This window comes from Phlebotomus papatasi, chromosome 2 (genome assembly GCF_024763615.1).
Source record: "Phlebotomus papatasi isolate M1 chromosome 2, Ppap_2.1, whole genome shotgun sequence".
Lineage (NCBI taxonomy): Eukaryota > Metazoa > Arthropoda > Insecta > Diptera > Psychodidae > Phlebotomus > Phlebotomus papatasi.
Window position 1 is genome coordinate 103,066,619 of NC_077223.1, and position 14,952 is coordinate 103,081,570.

Below are 14,952 nucleotides of genomic sequence, written 5' to 3' on the forward strand. Positions count from 1 at the left end.
GGCAAGGCTAATGGTCTCACATATCTTCGAAAATTCATAACCTCACTTGTAACCTAACCTCAAGTTATGCAAAGCGATTATACACAAAAAAATCCCTGAAGTCTTATCAACAAAAATTTGTTTATTAATCGAAGAACTCAAAACTTTCTTGTATATTTGTAATTGCGGATATTTTTAACTACTCATAACCTTAATTGCAATTGATCAATAAATCTTAAAGGACTTATATATCTTTGGAAATTCCTAACCTCAATTGTAACCTAACATCGATTTCTGCAATTTATTTCATCAAAAACGTTTTATATATTCGAAATACTCAAAAATTTTCTTGTGTTTGCAACTACTTAACTATTCATAACCTTATTGTTTTCTTCCTAACTTCATAAAAGTACTTTAAAGATTCAGGCACAAACTTTCTTGCACACTCAACTTCAGTATTTATGTGCAATTATTACAATTGTTCAATTAAGCTTAAAAGATTTATATATTTTTTGAAAATTTCTAACCTCCATTCTTTTTAACTTCAATCCCAACCTAACCTCAAACTATACAAAACATTTGAGCTAAGCAATTCTCTGAATTCTCGCATCCCATAAAATCGGCAAATTAATTTATTACATTCACCTGGATTTAGGAGAATTGTAGGAGATTCTTAAGAAATACCAAATCACTAAATATATGAAAAAAAACTTATCAATTCTTCAAACGCGTAGGTAGAATTTTTTTATTTATTATTTTTTTGGCTTTCTCCCTCTCTCTCCTTACAATTCACCATAATACACCACTACATCGTACATTTATGTTTGCCTTTGTTGTGTTACGTTGGAAATAAAATCAATAAAATGGTGTTTTTGCCTTTCGATTTTATACTATTCTGACGAGAGAAAGTCGGTGGAAGCGGACTTTTTTTTGCGCCAAATGAGAACTCCCAAAAATTTTACAAGGAACCTCTCGCATGGAGCGTCGGGAAATTCAATTGAATTTCATTTCTCCATCGATTTTCGTCACTTTGACAACACAAGAAAGAGCGAAAATTGCAGAAGTTTGTGGGTGAGAGTACAAGGAAAACAGACAATTTTCCGCGAATGTTATTGGAGAGGAATAATAAAAAAAAAATTAGGAGATGTTTTCTTTTCATGCTCGTCCGTTTTTCTTTGCATGATGAGCAACATTCCTAATTTTAATTGCACATTAAATAAAAAAGCCCAAAAAAGCTATTAAGTACAGGACCCTTATAATATATCAATATTAGAGAAGCGACATTATCGGTAAATGGAAAAATTCTTGAGTGGAAAAATATTTGCCATGTTCCAAATAATTTGAACAGAGTGTTATTATTGGTTCGGCAGAGTTATTAGGCTATCTCTCTTGGGTGAACTTTGCATAAACATTCAGTGAAATCCTTTAAAAAAAATATATATAGAGAAAAGTCTTAGAAGCTGTATAGGGGAGAGGTGGGCTGTTGGGTATTGGGATGTTTAGGGTTCCAGGGAGGGGGGTATTGTTAGTCACTCTGTGCTGAGTGGCGGAAAGTCACGTCGTCACGATGCCATTTATTACGTCGCGATGGCTACGTGAGCTCGTTTTGCAATTATCGTGTCAACAAGACTCCCGCACAATGTCCTCTGCCTCTGCAGAGAATGACGCACTTTTGCGCGACGCTGAGGACGTGGCGGCGATTTTCCATTGCCGTATCCTACCCCCTGTCCCCCAACCCCGCGGGACTTTTCCGCGGAGGATCGATCGATTTGACGGATTTGACTCATAAACTTACATGTTCCAGGACAGGAGAGTGTGTGTCTTCTCTTGATGGTTATCCTATGGCCCCATTTGAGTGTCTCTCTTTTGGCAAAAAAAAAACCAAAAAGAATCCGGTAGACAATGCAGAATTAAAAACTTGATTAAGCACTGAACTCAAAACACCGCAGAAACAACAAATATTTTGGGAAAATCACTAGATGACATAGTAAAATCCATCAATCTTCACCACAATCTCCCGATAGAGTTGCATTTTTCGGAGCATGTGATACCGGGGGTTAAGAAAAAATCGTTTTGGAGAAGAAAAACAAAAATCCGTATGATCTTTTTAGAGATAGTCGTGTTTGTTGGAAAACATGTTTGTAGTAGAAGAGTGTCTATTCGTTTGATATTATTTTCTGTCCTATAATACTCTCCCAGAAAACTTTTGTTCGTTACCTTTGTCAGTTAGCAACACACAAAACTGTCACTTGTACGAAAGACACACAACAACTGAATTGAGCGAGAGACGACAGCTACAGTCGTACCCTCGAAAAAGTTCGCTTTCGTTGAGAGCGAACATAGGAGAGCAGCTGGCATCAGCCACCAATCAGGGTAGTGAAACCGTTGTCAGTGCACTCCATCGGGCCCATTGTGTACTATTGCGCTACTTACATACAATTTTAATGAGGCGCCTGGTGCAGGCTTCGTGAGTGTTTGTGACACTTGCCCGAATACCATACGAATGGTCCTTCGGTCACCATCGGACCGGTGGTGTTTTGCACGGTGGTTGATTCACTCACTCACACATTCTCCATCGTCTCACCATCATGTTCTACCCATCTCTCTTCCACTTGCCCCCAAACCCAATCTTCCATCTCGCATCCCCTTCGTCTTTCTTCCCAGCCCGAGAGAGATGGGTTATAGAGGAGGGGGTGGAGCCGAGGGAAAGGAAAGAGAGTCGCCAAATTATCACATTGAGCAGGCAAGAGAGAGAGAGAGCGTGCTTGAACAGCCCGCGAGCGAAGTGTATCAAACGCACACATGCCGGCTTTTACTATCATCGATCTGCCAAACAACAAAAAAAAGAACCACCGAACTACTCTGCATTTGTCAAATTTTATCTCTTCACAGAGAGACAAACAAGAAACATACACATTGCAAAAAATTGCCCAAACAAATCACCAAAAACCTAACCTTATTTTGCATTTTTACAAAACAAAACTCCCAGAATTTTCCTTCGAAACAAAAGGAATCCCACAGCCCAAAACAGTATCTTATAAGTTTTTTTTTTGAGTTTTCAGGGAGGAAATAATTTAAATCGGTTATTAAACATCTTCCCTCTCGCTCATGAATAACTACACCAGGGGCTGACAACCTTTCTTGCGGGATCCTCCGTGTGTCGGTTGTGAAACACGACAGCAATGTCCTTGAATTGTATCATCTCTCACACTCAGGATGGTTTTTCCTGTGTCTGCACTGCAACCCGCCGTTGCCACATTTTCCCATCCTTCCTCATCTGCGTCCGATCCGAATTTTCCACTGACTTAATGCAATTTTTCCACGATGACTCATGGATTTTCCGCAGCCACTGTCGCATTTAACTGTGCGTCACTGGAAAACTTTACGCAAAAGGAGACCCACGATTCACCATCCTTTCAGTTAAAAAAATCATCATTAATATCCATCCAGAAAGCTACGATAGACTTGAACGAATGGAATATAATAGGACTAATAGGACGAGTATGCAAATTAAACTGTTTTAGTTCCAAAATAAAAGGATTCTTTGTCCTAACTCTGCCGTGTCACTCAAAATGGTTCATCGGGCTCATCCTTTTGTGCTGACGAGAACATTGTCTGCTAATTTTTATCCCTATCTTGCTTCACATTCTCCTTTATGTATTGGTGTACGAGTACGACTTTTCGAGCTTTCCCCCCTACTCCCCTAAAGTGCACATTTTCGGGGAAAATCCCTTAAACATCGCAACTTTGGAAATATCTGGCTAATATTCAATTAAGTAGCTTTTCCTCGGGACATATTGAATTCTGCGAGACACTGAGGCGTCTCTTATTGGACCCTCGAGCCAGGAATCATCTCTCTCTGGGTACCATGAGAAGTCAATAGGCCCGATAATCCGACTTTGGCATCGTCTTCCGCAGAAAAAGTCACGCAATCACACACTTTCCGAGCAGCTTCACTAATGAGGCGTCAATTTTAATTGGATAAATGAGAATTGGTTGGCAAATTTGGATCGAGTTCGAGACTCCGGGGTGGCCATTAGGATAATTACGCGGAGGCTGGCCATGTGGGATGGAAAATTGTTGGGGGTTGTAGAAAGAAAGGAGATGATGGAACGAAAATTTATTTTTTTTGCACTGAGAATTGAGATTTCCCGTGAAATTGTTATAAACGAAATTATTTAGGAAACTAAAAATATAATGAAAAAACAGTAATTTTTTTTCATTAGAAAAAAGGTAATCTTGAAATTACCGTAGATACAGGTAATGGTCCTATATGCTGTTCACAAGCTTTTCTTTAATTCGAGTACTTAAGGATACATAGTCTTCATCGATTGAGCATGGTAGATCTGATCAATAAATACAATCTTAAGGTGCTAGAATTATAAAAAGCTTACGAAAACAAGGGCGCAAAGTCACCTATACCTACTGTATCAACAAGCACAAAGGAGTTAGGGTAAAACTTAGAATCCCGGACAAATTAATTTCCATGTTCAGACTTTGATATTCCACGGTATATATTAGGGAAGACTGGGGCGAAAGTCACAAATCGAAAAATTCAAAATTCAATAACTTCCAAGGTAAAAAAGAGAGCGGCTCAATTTTTTTTCTATAGATGGCCTCCATAGACCTTCTTCAATGTCGTAAATTTCTTAGAATTCGAACAAGGAATTTAGAAAATCAAAAATATTGAAGTTTTTAGCCCCATTTTTGAAATATTTTCCTTGCAGAAGATAACAATTATTACCTACTTATTTTCCAAAATTGATGCACTGCTGAATATTTTCTAAATAATTTGGATTTTTTGAATACGAATCGGCTATCTATTTTAGAATTTCACAAAAGTTCTTTTCTCCAGAAATCCTTTTATTAAAAATGGCCACTTGGGGCAAAAAGTAACAAAAAAGCGAAGCAATTTCTGATGTCTCACGGCGAAAAGAAACGTCATTATCATGTCTCGCCGCTTGTTGTTTGCATTGGTCAAACGATTTGCAGTCTTTTGTGTGTTTTTTTTTCTAAAATAGCTTGAACAGCACTTTTCTCGTTTTCTCACTTTTCTCGCAGAGAAAACGGTGTTTTACAAAGGTGTAGATGAATAAATTTTCTATGAAAATACGTCCTCTAGATATTTTTTTCAAATTTACGGAAGCCCGTAATGAAGCGAATCAAAATATGATAATACCCAATGTCTGGTACTATTTGCCCCAGCATTTTTGAGAATAGTCACAAAATTACCTTTTAGAAATTGGCTCGATAAACGTATTTCCTTACAAAATAGAGGAAAATTACTTTCACAAAATTGTAGAGCGGTAAATTTCCTATAAAACAGCACTTTATAAAATTTTTGAAGCGCTCGAGTAGCTTGTAAAAAAATAAAATATACGTTTTGTGACTTTTTGCCCCAGTCTCCCCTACCGCTTAAGAGGTTACGTAGGTCACGTAGACTAAAAAACAACATAGTCTTCGACATCTTTTTTCAAGGTAATAAAAAATATTTAATTCGAGCTCTTAAACACAATAGGCATAACATTTTAAGTATACTTTCTGAAATTTTTATTCCAAAATTTTAAAAATCCAGCCGTTAGGACCTGATTTTTTAAAATGAGTTTTTTTAGAGAAAAAAACATACCTTTCAGTGGGCAAGATTTCTTAGAATATATTCATCTGCCGTCAAAAAACGAAATATTTCCTGTTAGTTGATGAGTTTAACTCGTGGTGGATTTTTTTACCTGGATCACAAATGATTTAACAAGGCAAGATCTGTGAAAAACACCAATAGGTGGAGTAACCACTTATCGCCATGTTTAGGAAAACGGGAATTAATTTTATTATAACTTTTGAACCCTTATTACAAGATAACTCAAATTTGACACAAGGTTATACTTAAATGTGTTGGCTGCAGATTCATGAACACAATGGTCCTCCAATTTAACTTTGAACTACTTAAAAAACTGATTTTTATTAACAATGCAGACATAACCAGTTCGTCGCCACTTTTTACCACTTTTCGCCAGTTCTGTAACCACATGATGATCAGATCACCCTATTATTACTCATTTTAAATTATATTTCTTCGCTTTTATTTGAGAAATCAAACTATAGGACTATTGCATAAAGTAAACAATTCAGATTTGACAACTGAAAATCTACGAAGTGAATTTAGCGTCGCTTATTAAAAAGAGATATGGCGACAGGTGGTAAAATCATTCCAAAATATTACCACTTTTCGCCATCCCTCATTTTTATATAAATATAATATAAAATGAAATACTAATTAACTAAATACTAATTTTATCTATTCCTCAAGTGTAATTAAATATTGAATAGACAAATTATTTATCCAAAAAGGTAAATTTTGCTTGATGAAAATTTGATGACACTTAGTATATTGGATTCGATGCACTTGCTTAAAATATTGCTCTAAAAAATGCCCAAAATCGTAAATTCAAAACGAATAATTACTCTTCTTCGACTCTATACGTAGCAGCAGTAAAAATACAAGTAACCTTGCGGCTTATTTATTTTATAAATCGCTAAAAATAGCGATTTCAATTTAAGTGTCGAAAAGTGGGGCACTACTGGCGAGAAGTGGTGATTCCACCCTATCGTTTTTAAAACAATATAGCGATTTTTTTAAATCTCGAAAAATAGGCCTGAATTTACCAACGTAAGATACTGAGTCTACACCGGTTAACCGGTTCTGCAGTTCCCAAAGTTAGAATTTCTCACTGTCTAACTTTATTACTGATCAAAACTGATTTTTCTCGCTGAATAAATTTGATTTTTACTGACCATTTTTAGTAAAGTAGGGGAAAACGCGCTACCTTCGGATAATTCATGCTTCGAACAACTTATCAGACTCAGTATAATATTGTGCCTTAAATATCCTGAAAAGAATCATGAGTTAAATGTATTAGGAATATATCTACACTGAGAAAAAAAGAGGCTTCGATTAACTTTTTTTCGTCATAACATTAACACTTTTCAGGTGTAAAAATATATTAACATTTTTTAATGTTAATTTTACACCTTTTGAGGGTAAAATCAACATGGAAAAGAGTAACTTTAACCCATAATACACCTAAAAAGGGTAATATTTACACCGATTTCGGATCAATACTGCAGGGTAAAATTAACATTTCCGGAATGTTATTTTGACTTTTTCGGATTTCTCTCAGTGTGGAACAAATTGAGTCGTCCGAAGCTTGAGTCGTCCAAAAGTAGCGCATTTCCCTTACTATCTATTCGAGATGTGTGCAAGAACAGTTGAAACCGAGCAAACGTCAGAATAAGTTTGTTCAGGCAGCGTTTTGACCATTGACGTACAAGTTTCATTTGACGTTTGTTCGTTTTCAAACGGTTTTTGCACACCTCTGATCTATTCTAAATAAATAAATAAAAATTCTTTTGCAATAGAGAAAAAACAAGAATAAAAGTAATCGATGATTTTATTTTTCGTTATAAGCCGGCATCACAATGTGCCATGACCACTTTTGTAATCTTCCGTGAATGATTGCGCGTGCACGTTATACTTATCTGTCACGGTGACGTCGGCATATCGACACCAAATTTTATTTTGATTGCTGTGAAACTAGATAAATTTTAACCAATCGGTTGACATTACAAACAGTCTACTGATCATGCCGTGAGGTAATAATACATACATCTTGATATAACACTTAGCACTACATTCTATTTTCATAATTTTATAGACTAATTGATAGATTATTTGCAAAATCTATGAGTATTCGCACTTTTTTCAATTTATATTTGCAAAATTGGCATTACGAATATTTGTTTACTGGAAACAGCAGATGTTTACTTCGAATATGATTTTGGTTCAACGATTGATATAAATATTTATAATATTTTTTTGTCTCTCAAGGTAAACAGAGATAAGAATGTTATATAACTACCTGGCGCCTCCACTTGACCGTCCGCCAATTTAAACATTTCTCCAAAAAAAAAAAGAAAACGAAATTTAAATATTGAACATATCGAAATGAGAATAAACTCCTCGTGAGTCCAAAATTGCCGACAACAACACGAAACATTTTATGTTATTTCCATCTAATTTAATTGTGCTGTCGTGGCCTAAAAATGCACTAAAGCCCTATGACTCATAAATAATCCCATTGTAATCTTACAAACATTTCGGAAAGTTTTGTGCAAAAGAGCGGGAAATTTTGCGTGGCCGGAAGGAGATTTCTGGTTTTTGGAATCAGTGGTCCTGAACTGTGCAAAATTTATGATTATGGCATGAGAATTGAAATTGAATTAGGGAACCAGGGGAAAGGGAAAGGGATGGGGGCAGCAGCTACATATTCTGAGAAAATGTCGAGTAAATTTTCAATGGTTCAATGCACTCATTTGGCGGAAGTTTGCCAGCAAATGGTGGAATATGTAATTAGGGCCTCTTGTAGCAACATCAGGACATAATTGTAGCACTTTCGCAGGACATTTCACGACGACAGGAAAAAAAAGTTGTGTGTATCACTTGTTAGCAATCTTCAGAATTTGTAATTATTTCTGGAACGTTGTTTCTGAATAGGAGGTATTTATCCAACACAAGAGGAGTACCTTCTTCTTGTCTTTTATGCTGAGTCCGTGAGTCGCAAGGATGGCATGGAAAGCCCCATGAGTGTGACACACCAATAAAATTCAGTGAATTGTAAAAATGAATCTTAGAGAGAGGTTGGACGAGAAGCAGAGAAAAATGTCGCCAAAATGGGAAAGTTGTGAAAGAAGTGGATGACAAAAAAGCTAAAAGGAAGGCCCAGCTTCAGAATTTATTCACAACTTTCGCAATATCGGGACTTGTGAGATGTGATAAAATCATAAATTCCACGGTGAAAAGTTTTTTTTTGCTGGGGTTCAGCATCAACTGCCAGTGACATTAAGAAGTTGAGGCCGGGAATGGGAGGAAAATGTCGCAGGATTTGCAGTGATATAGTGGGCTAAAGGCGCTAAAGGTCAAAGGGAGGAGTAGAATATGAGCTCATTGAGCCAATGAATCATGTGCAGAGCATCTCCTTCCCTTCCAACATAAAATTCATCTGGATTTAATCGACGATATTGGTTTGAATTTAGGGTTAAAGCACCTCATCACCGTTACCCTAATTCTTGCCACGTTTAAAAAGTTTTATAATACCTTGATTTTTTATACATATCGAAATTAGTAGAAATTTTTACATTTTCTTGCTTGACAAAAATATAAACAGCATAGGAAAAACGGGTAGGGTAAGTGTGCCAAATTCCGGCCAGCTTGCAATTCCGGCCAACTTTTTTGTTCCTCGAATTTCCATGAATTTTTAGTTTTTACATACTCTAGAGATTATACAATGCAAAAGAATAACAAAAAGTGTAGCTTCGACAAACGAGATGACGTAAAAAAGACATTTGAAGAATTTCCGATGGGCAAGGAACTATGAGAATGAAAGTGGCCGAAATAGGGCACCAAATCTCTGTCTATAATTTTATTCGTTTTAAAATGTATTAAGAATGATTTTAGAGTAAATAAAGACGGTAAACTCTTTACAAGATTCCAAGCAACACTCATTGAGAAAAAAGAATAAAAAAAATAATTTGTATTTAAAATATTACATTTCAAACTTGAGACTTTGACGCTTGCATGCAACTATGCCGAAATTTGGCACACTTACCCTACCTTGATTTTTTATACATATCGAAATTAGTAGAATTTTATACATTTTCTTGCTTGACAAAAATATAGACAGCATAGGCCAAACGGGTAAAGATAGTGACTTCAGGTCTTCGAAGGACCGTGTCCATGAGTTGGCTCAGATTAATTAGCAAAGACCTGCGTGTTTCTCCATCCTTTTCCCTCCAAAAATTGGTTTTGGTCAAGACGGTCAAGACAACTAATTCCAAAATACCGAAAACCAAAGTCCCAAATGGTAGGAGAACGGCACCAAATTTCGGTCAGCTTTCAATTTCGGTCACTTCCTTAGTTTCTCAAAATTTCATAATTTCCAGTTTTTTTTCATTCTGTAGACTTTATACAATTCAGAAAACAAAAAAGTGTAGCCTCTACGAACAAGGTAATGTTCAAAAGACGTTAGGAGAGTTCCGAAAGAGCTAGAAACTACGATATTCAGGAAGGCCGAAATATTACCGAAAGCAGTGTTTTTATTTTCACTCATTTTAAAATGTATTAAGAATCTTACAGAATAATTTGTAATTAGAATAATTTAGTAAAAATATTACATTTCAAAAATAAGACATTAGTGCTTACATGCAACTATTTCGAAATTTGATACACTTCCCCTATTATATCACAATGGTATATAAATAATACGGACATAATAAATTGTAAATGACTAAAACAAATGAAATATGTATTTCTGGTAAAAAGGAAAATTATGAAGATATAGGGTAAGTGTACCATATTTCGGCCAGCTTGGAATTTCAGTCACTTTTTTCTTCCTCAAATTTCGTTTTAATGACGTTCAAATGACGTTTTAGTTTTTGCATACTCTAGAGATTATATATACAATGCAAAACAAAATAACAAAAAATATCGCTTTGGCAAGCAAAATGATTTGAAAAAGGCTTGGGAAGAAATCCGGAAGGGCAAAGAACTATGAGAATAAAGGTGGCCGATATATTCCTCCAAAGCTATGTCTACATTTTCATTCATTTTAAAATGTATTAAGAATTATTTTACAGAAAACAAAGACAAATAGTTTATAAGGTTTCAAACAATACTCCAAGAAGTAACAAAAAAATTGTTTGTATTGAAAATATTACATTTCAAAATCAAAACTTTGGCACTTGCATGTAACTATGCCGAAATTTGGCACAGTTGCCCTAAACCATCTTGGCATTCCCTGTTTGATAAGAAGAATTTAATATTTAAAGAGATTTTGAAATATTCAATCCGAAATGCAAGAATCCCGAGAAACCCAACAATGTATCGCTAAACCTGAAAAACCCAAAAATTGCTTCGCGAATTCGAGAAACCAGAAATTCTTTTCAGTAAAAATGGGCAAAAGTCACTAAGTCAGATTCAGATCCATTCGGAATTTCGACCAATTCACGGTTTGGATGGATTTGGACCTATTCGGGATTTTGACTCTTCTTTTGATCCTTTAAGATTTTTGCTGCTACCGGTTTTTGGATTTATTTTAATAAAATTTCCTGTAATTTTAACTTTTAGGGGAAAGTACTCTCCCTTCGAACGTTCATGCCTTTGAATAATGTGAATTTTCTTTTATTTTTTTTACGAGACTTACACATTTCTATTAAATATTAGTTAGTTTTTTATCAATTATTGATAATTATGTTACAATCGTGTGGAAATTTCTTAAAAGTACAAGAAATTCACATTATTCGAAGGCATGAACGTTCGAAGGGAGAGCACTTTCCCCTATTGTTTTTTTTTTAGTAGTTTATTCTATGGGAAAACGTAAATTTAAAAATTTCATGCAATTTTACAACAAATTCCAAGAGTTTAATAAAAAGAAGTTATTCTACATTACTCAATTTAATCTTCAAAAATTCAAACTTTTATTTCGTATCAACGAATTTTCATAAATTCGGAAATTAACAAAGGTGAATGGTCTTATCAAGTTATCAGGTTTCCCCTATTAAAGCCTCATTATTTTTATGTTATTAGGAAATATTAGTGTATAAAATTTGAAACTCATTTAATAACCATAAGTGCATCACAATTAAGATGAAATGTAAAAAGAGAAGATCGACAAGAAAGTCAATTCATAAATACATAAAAAAATGAAAATTGAAGTGAAAATTACTCAAAATAAATTTTTGTCGCTTAAGACTTGTTATTTTAGTTTTTTTCAAGTTTTTTAACCATATAGAAGTATTTAAATTTTCCAGTCCTATATGTTTTAAGGGTTTTAAGTTTATAATACCACGATTTTTTTTATTTTTTTGTTTTCTAAATTTTTGTTATACTAATCTTCTAGCCATCATCATCAAAATCTTTATTTGAAATATTACTTTAAAATATCCACGTTCTTAAATTAATTTGACATAAGTGGCCATAAGAGGTTCATTAAGTGGCAATAGGTCAGCAATCTCGAATAATTACATTACTGTAAAGTAATATCGATCAACATTTTGTCTTAAGAATTTCAACTGTTCAAAAGATATAAGAAGATGCGTTTTAAAGATTCAATAAGTGATATTCTTGCCCTGTTGGTAGAAGTAGAAGAAAAATTCTTCATCAAAAACTCCTCCGAAAAATTGGAACAATGCGAATGCAGAAGTTGCATTTCTTGCGCTTGGCTGGTGGCACCGACAGTTGGCCTAATTAAAAGTCCACGACGAGGAGTTTTTGCCCCAAAAACACGAGGGCATTCGTAGCTAACGGTGGATGTATTGAATTTCCTGCCGCAGACTTTTATGTTTATTATGCATTTGCAGAAAAAAAAATGCCCGGGCCAGATTGCGTGCCATAGTCAAAAGGCCTGATTAAAGTGTCAACACTCCTCGAGAGATCGTGTGCGATTGTGTGGGATTTCGGCGAGGAATAGAGCCCTCGAGGGAGGGTAGCCCCCTGCACTCACCGGGACACTGCCAAGTGTCTGAGTCACAAAAAGGAATCTCAACACCCCTATTGGTATTTTTACAAAAGGAGACTCACCTTTTCAATTCTGCCGCTCTTGCCCTTCCGCGCCATTCTTTTTGAACAACTTTCTTGCGAGGGCAAGAAGTGCACTGACCCCTTTTTTAGAGAATTCCTCAGGGACTCTCTCAAATGCCATAGGAATAATCTTCGAGATTGAAATTCAAAAGAAGCACATTAAAATTCACGAAAAAAAAGAAATCAAAAAAATAATTCGGTCTACTAGACTGGTACTTCTGAAAATTAATAGAAAGCTTATTATCTTTTACTACTGTGATTGCAATTATCGAAATATACTAATATTTGAAATTTAAACACGAACAGATACAGCAATTTGAATTTTGTAACTTGACTAATTTGACTTGCAGAATAATGATGCTATAAAGGGGTGAATAAGTGGCTCTCAGAGTGAACCATGAGCGGCGATCGGCATGAACCGTGAGCAAAAATCGACAGATCAGCACAATTTTAGCAAAGAATCGGCATATTTAAATGTCAGATCGCTTTTATGAAGTATAGCGTTCGTTTAAACTCGTGTAACATCATAACTTTCCAACAGAAAATTCCTGTGGTTAATTTTAACACTGAGAGAAATTTGAAAAAGTTAAAAAAAAACATTGCGGAAATGTTAATTTTACCCTGCAGTATTGAACCGAAATCGGTGTAAATATTACCCTTTTTAGGTGTATTGGGGGTTAAAATTACCCTTTTTCATGTTAATTTTACCCTTAAAAAGGTGTAAAATTAACATTAAAAATGATATATTTTTACACCTAAAAAGTGTTAAAATTATGAGGAAAAAAAGTTAATCGCACCCTCTTTTTTTTCTTGTCAGTGAAGGTACTGTACTATAGATTGATTAATCTTGTGGACTTGTCACAAATTTGGCGTCATTTCGAATTTCCAAGTGCACCGTACTTAGGGGATTAACATTTTTTAATAAAAATCAGCAGACAGGCACGAGATTGACAAATCTGATCTGAAAGATCTGCAGATCGGCACTCGGCACTCGAGTGTATCGTGAACGGTACGGTTATCTACACCTTGGTGTCTATTCCAATGAAAAATGAACACGTTTTATTTAGCACTGTAACTGTTCTTAAGTGATTCTACATAATCGACTTTTCTTTGGATTGGTTCTTGTCACGACTATTATGAGGTTTCATAACACGGCAGGAACTACGAAAAACATTCGAGGATTGGGGAAAAGAGTCGAGACAGCAACCAACACGAAGAAACATCGATAATGCAGATGCACTAGAAAACAGTAAAATGTTAAAAAAAACATGTCCATTTTTTAAACAATAAAGGGTTTTTGATAGAATCTAATTATAGAAGGACTCCTTTTTGATAAGCCAAAGTGTTTATAGATGGAGAAAATATTATCTCCGCAATATGCTCTTTATGAGTAGATTACCGAAGACCGAAGAACGCAAGCCAAAATCTCTTACTATTTGACTTCCGAACCAGTAATTTTTTTAATTTATAATTTAAATTTATAATGGAATGTCTAAAATAGGACCCTTGCTTGCCTGTCTAGATTTTCTTTTTAGTACAAATAAAACTTGAACATTGAATTACCTTCTCTCATTAATTTTATTTTGAAAAACACACTAGATTACTGGTGCTATTCAGAAAAATGAGAAATCTTTCTCCTGATCATTGTTTAACACATGACTGCTCTCAAATGCTTCTTATTATCACCTTTTAGTTGGTTCCTGTCTCGAAAGTGTTTCTTACTCCTCATGGTGTTCTGAAACCACTAAATATTCAAAACATGAACCTACACAAGGAAGACTCGATCACGAAGAAGCACTTGAGAACAGTCATGTACTAAAAAAATGTTCAAGAGAAAGATATTCATCAACATTTTTTAACACTTTACTGATCTTTAGTGCTTATTCATACTCGAGTTTTCTTTGTGTTATTCTCTGTCATGACTGGTTTTGGTGGTTTCGAACACAGTGAGGTCTGGGAAAAATAGACAGGAATAACTCCAAAAAAGAAGTAAATAATGCAAAAACACTTGAGAACAGTCATGTGCTAAAAAACTGTTCAGGAGAAAGATTTCCCTTTTCATGTTTAATTCGAATAGCGCCATATAAATTAAATATTTTTTAAATGCCAAAGCTTTTTTAGTAAAAGATTAGTACATGAATGTCTTGCTAAAAGGTGCAATTGCAACACTTTTTTTTAACAAGAAGGGTAAAGTGATATAATGTGGAATTAGTGTTACAAGTTGGACAATTCGCCGGTACAAGCTGGACATGGCTTTTTTCCTTATAAATACAGTACAAAATTTGTATTTAAGCACAAGGAACCAAATTCTAAAACTAAATCATTAAAAATATACAAATTAAAAT

The 14,952-nt window shown here is 34.9% G+C and overlaps 1 protein-coding gene across 3 annotated transcripts in view; it reads right to left on the bottom strand.

Moving 5' to 3' along the window:
- Positions 1–2,472, bottom strand: part of LOC129800497 (methylcytosine dioxygenase TET) — a 173,584-nt gene extending 171,112 nt beyond the window's left edge. Inside the window, exon 1 of one of the 3 annotated variants that reach the window (XM_055844920.1) lies at positions 1,775–2,370. The gene's annotated coding sequence lies outside the window, so the exon portion shown is untranslated. Of the gene's footprint in view, positions 1–1,774 lie in introns of all 3 variants that reach the window. The other 2 variants (XM_055844919.1, XM_055844918.1) reach the window with 2 other exon arrangements.
- Between the last annotated feature and the right edge of the window lie 12,480 nt (positions 2,473–14,952).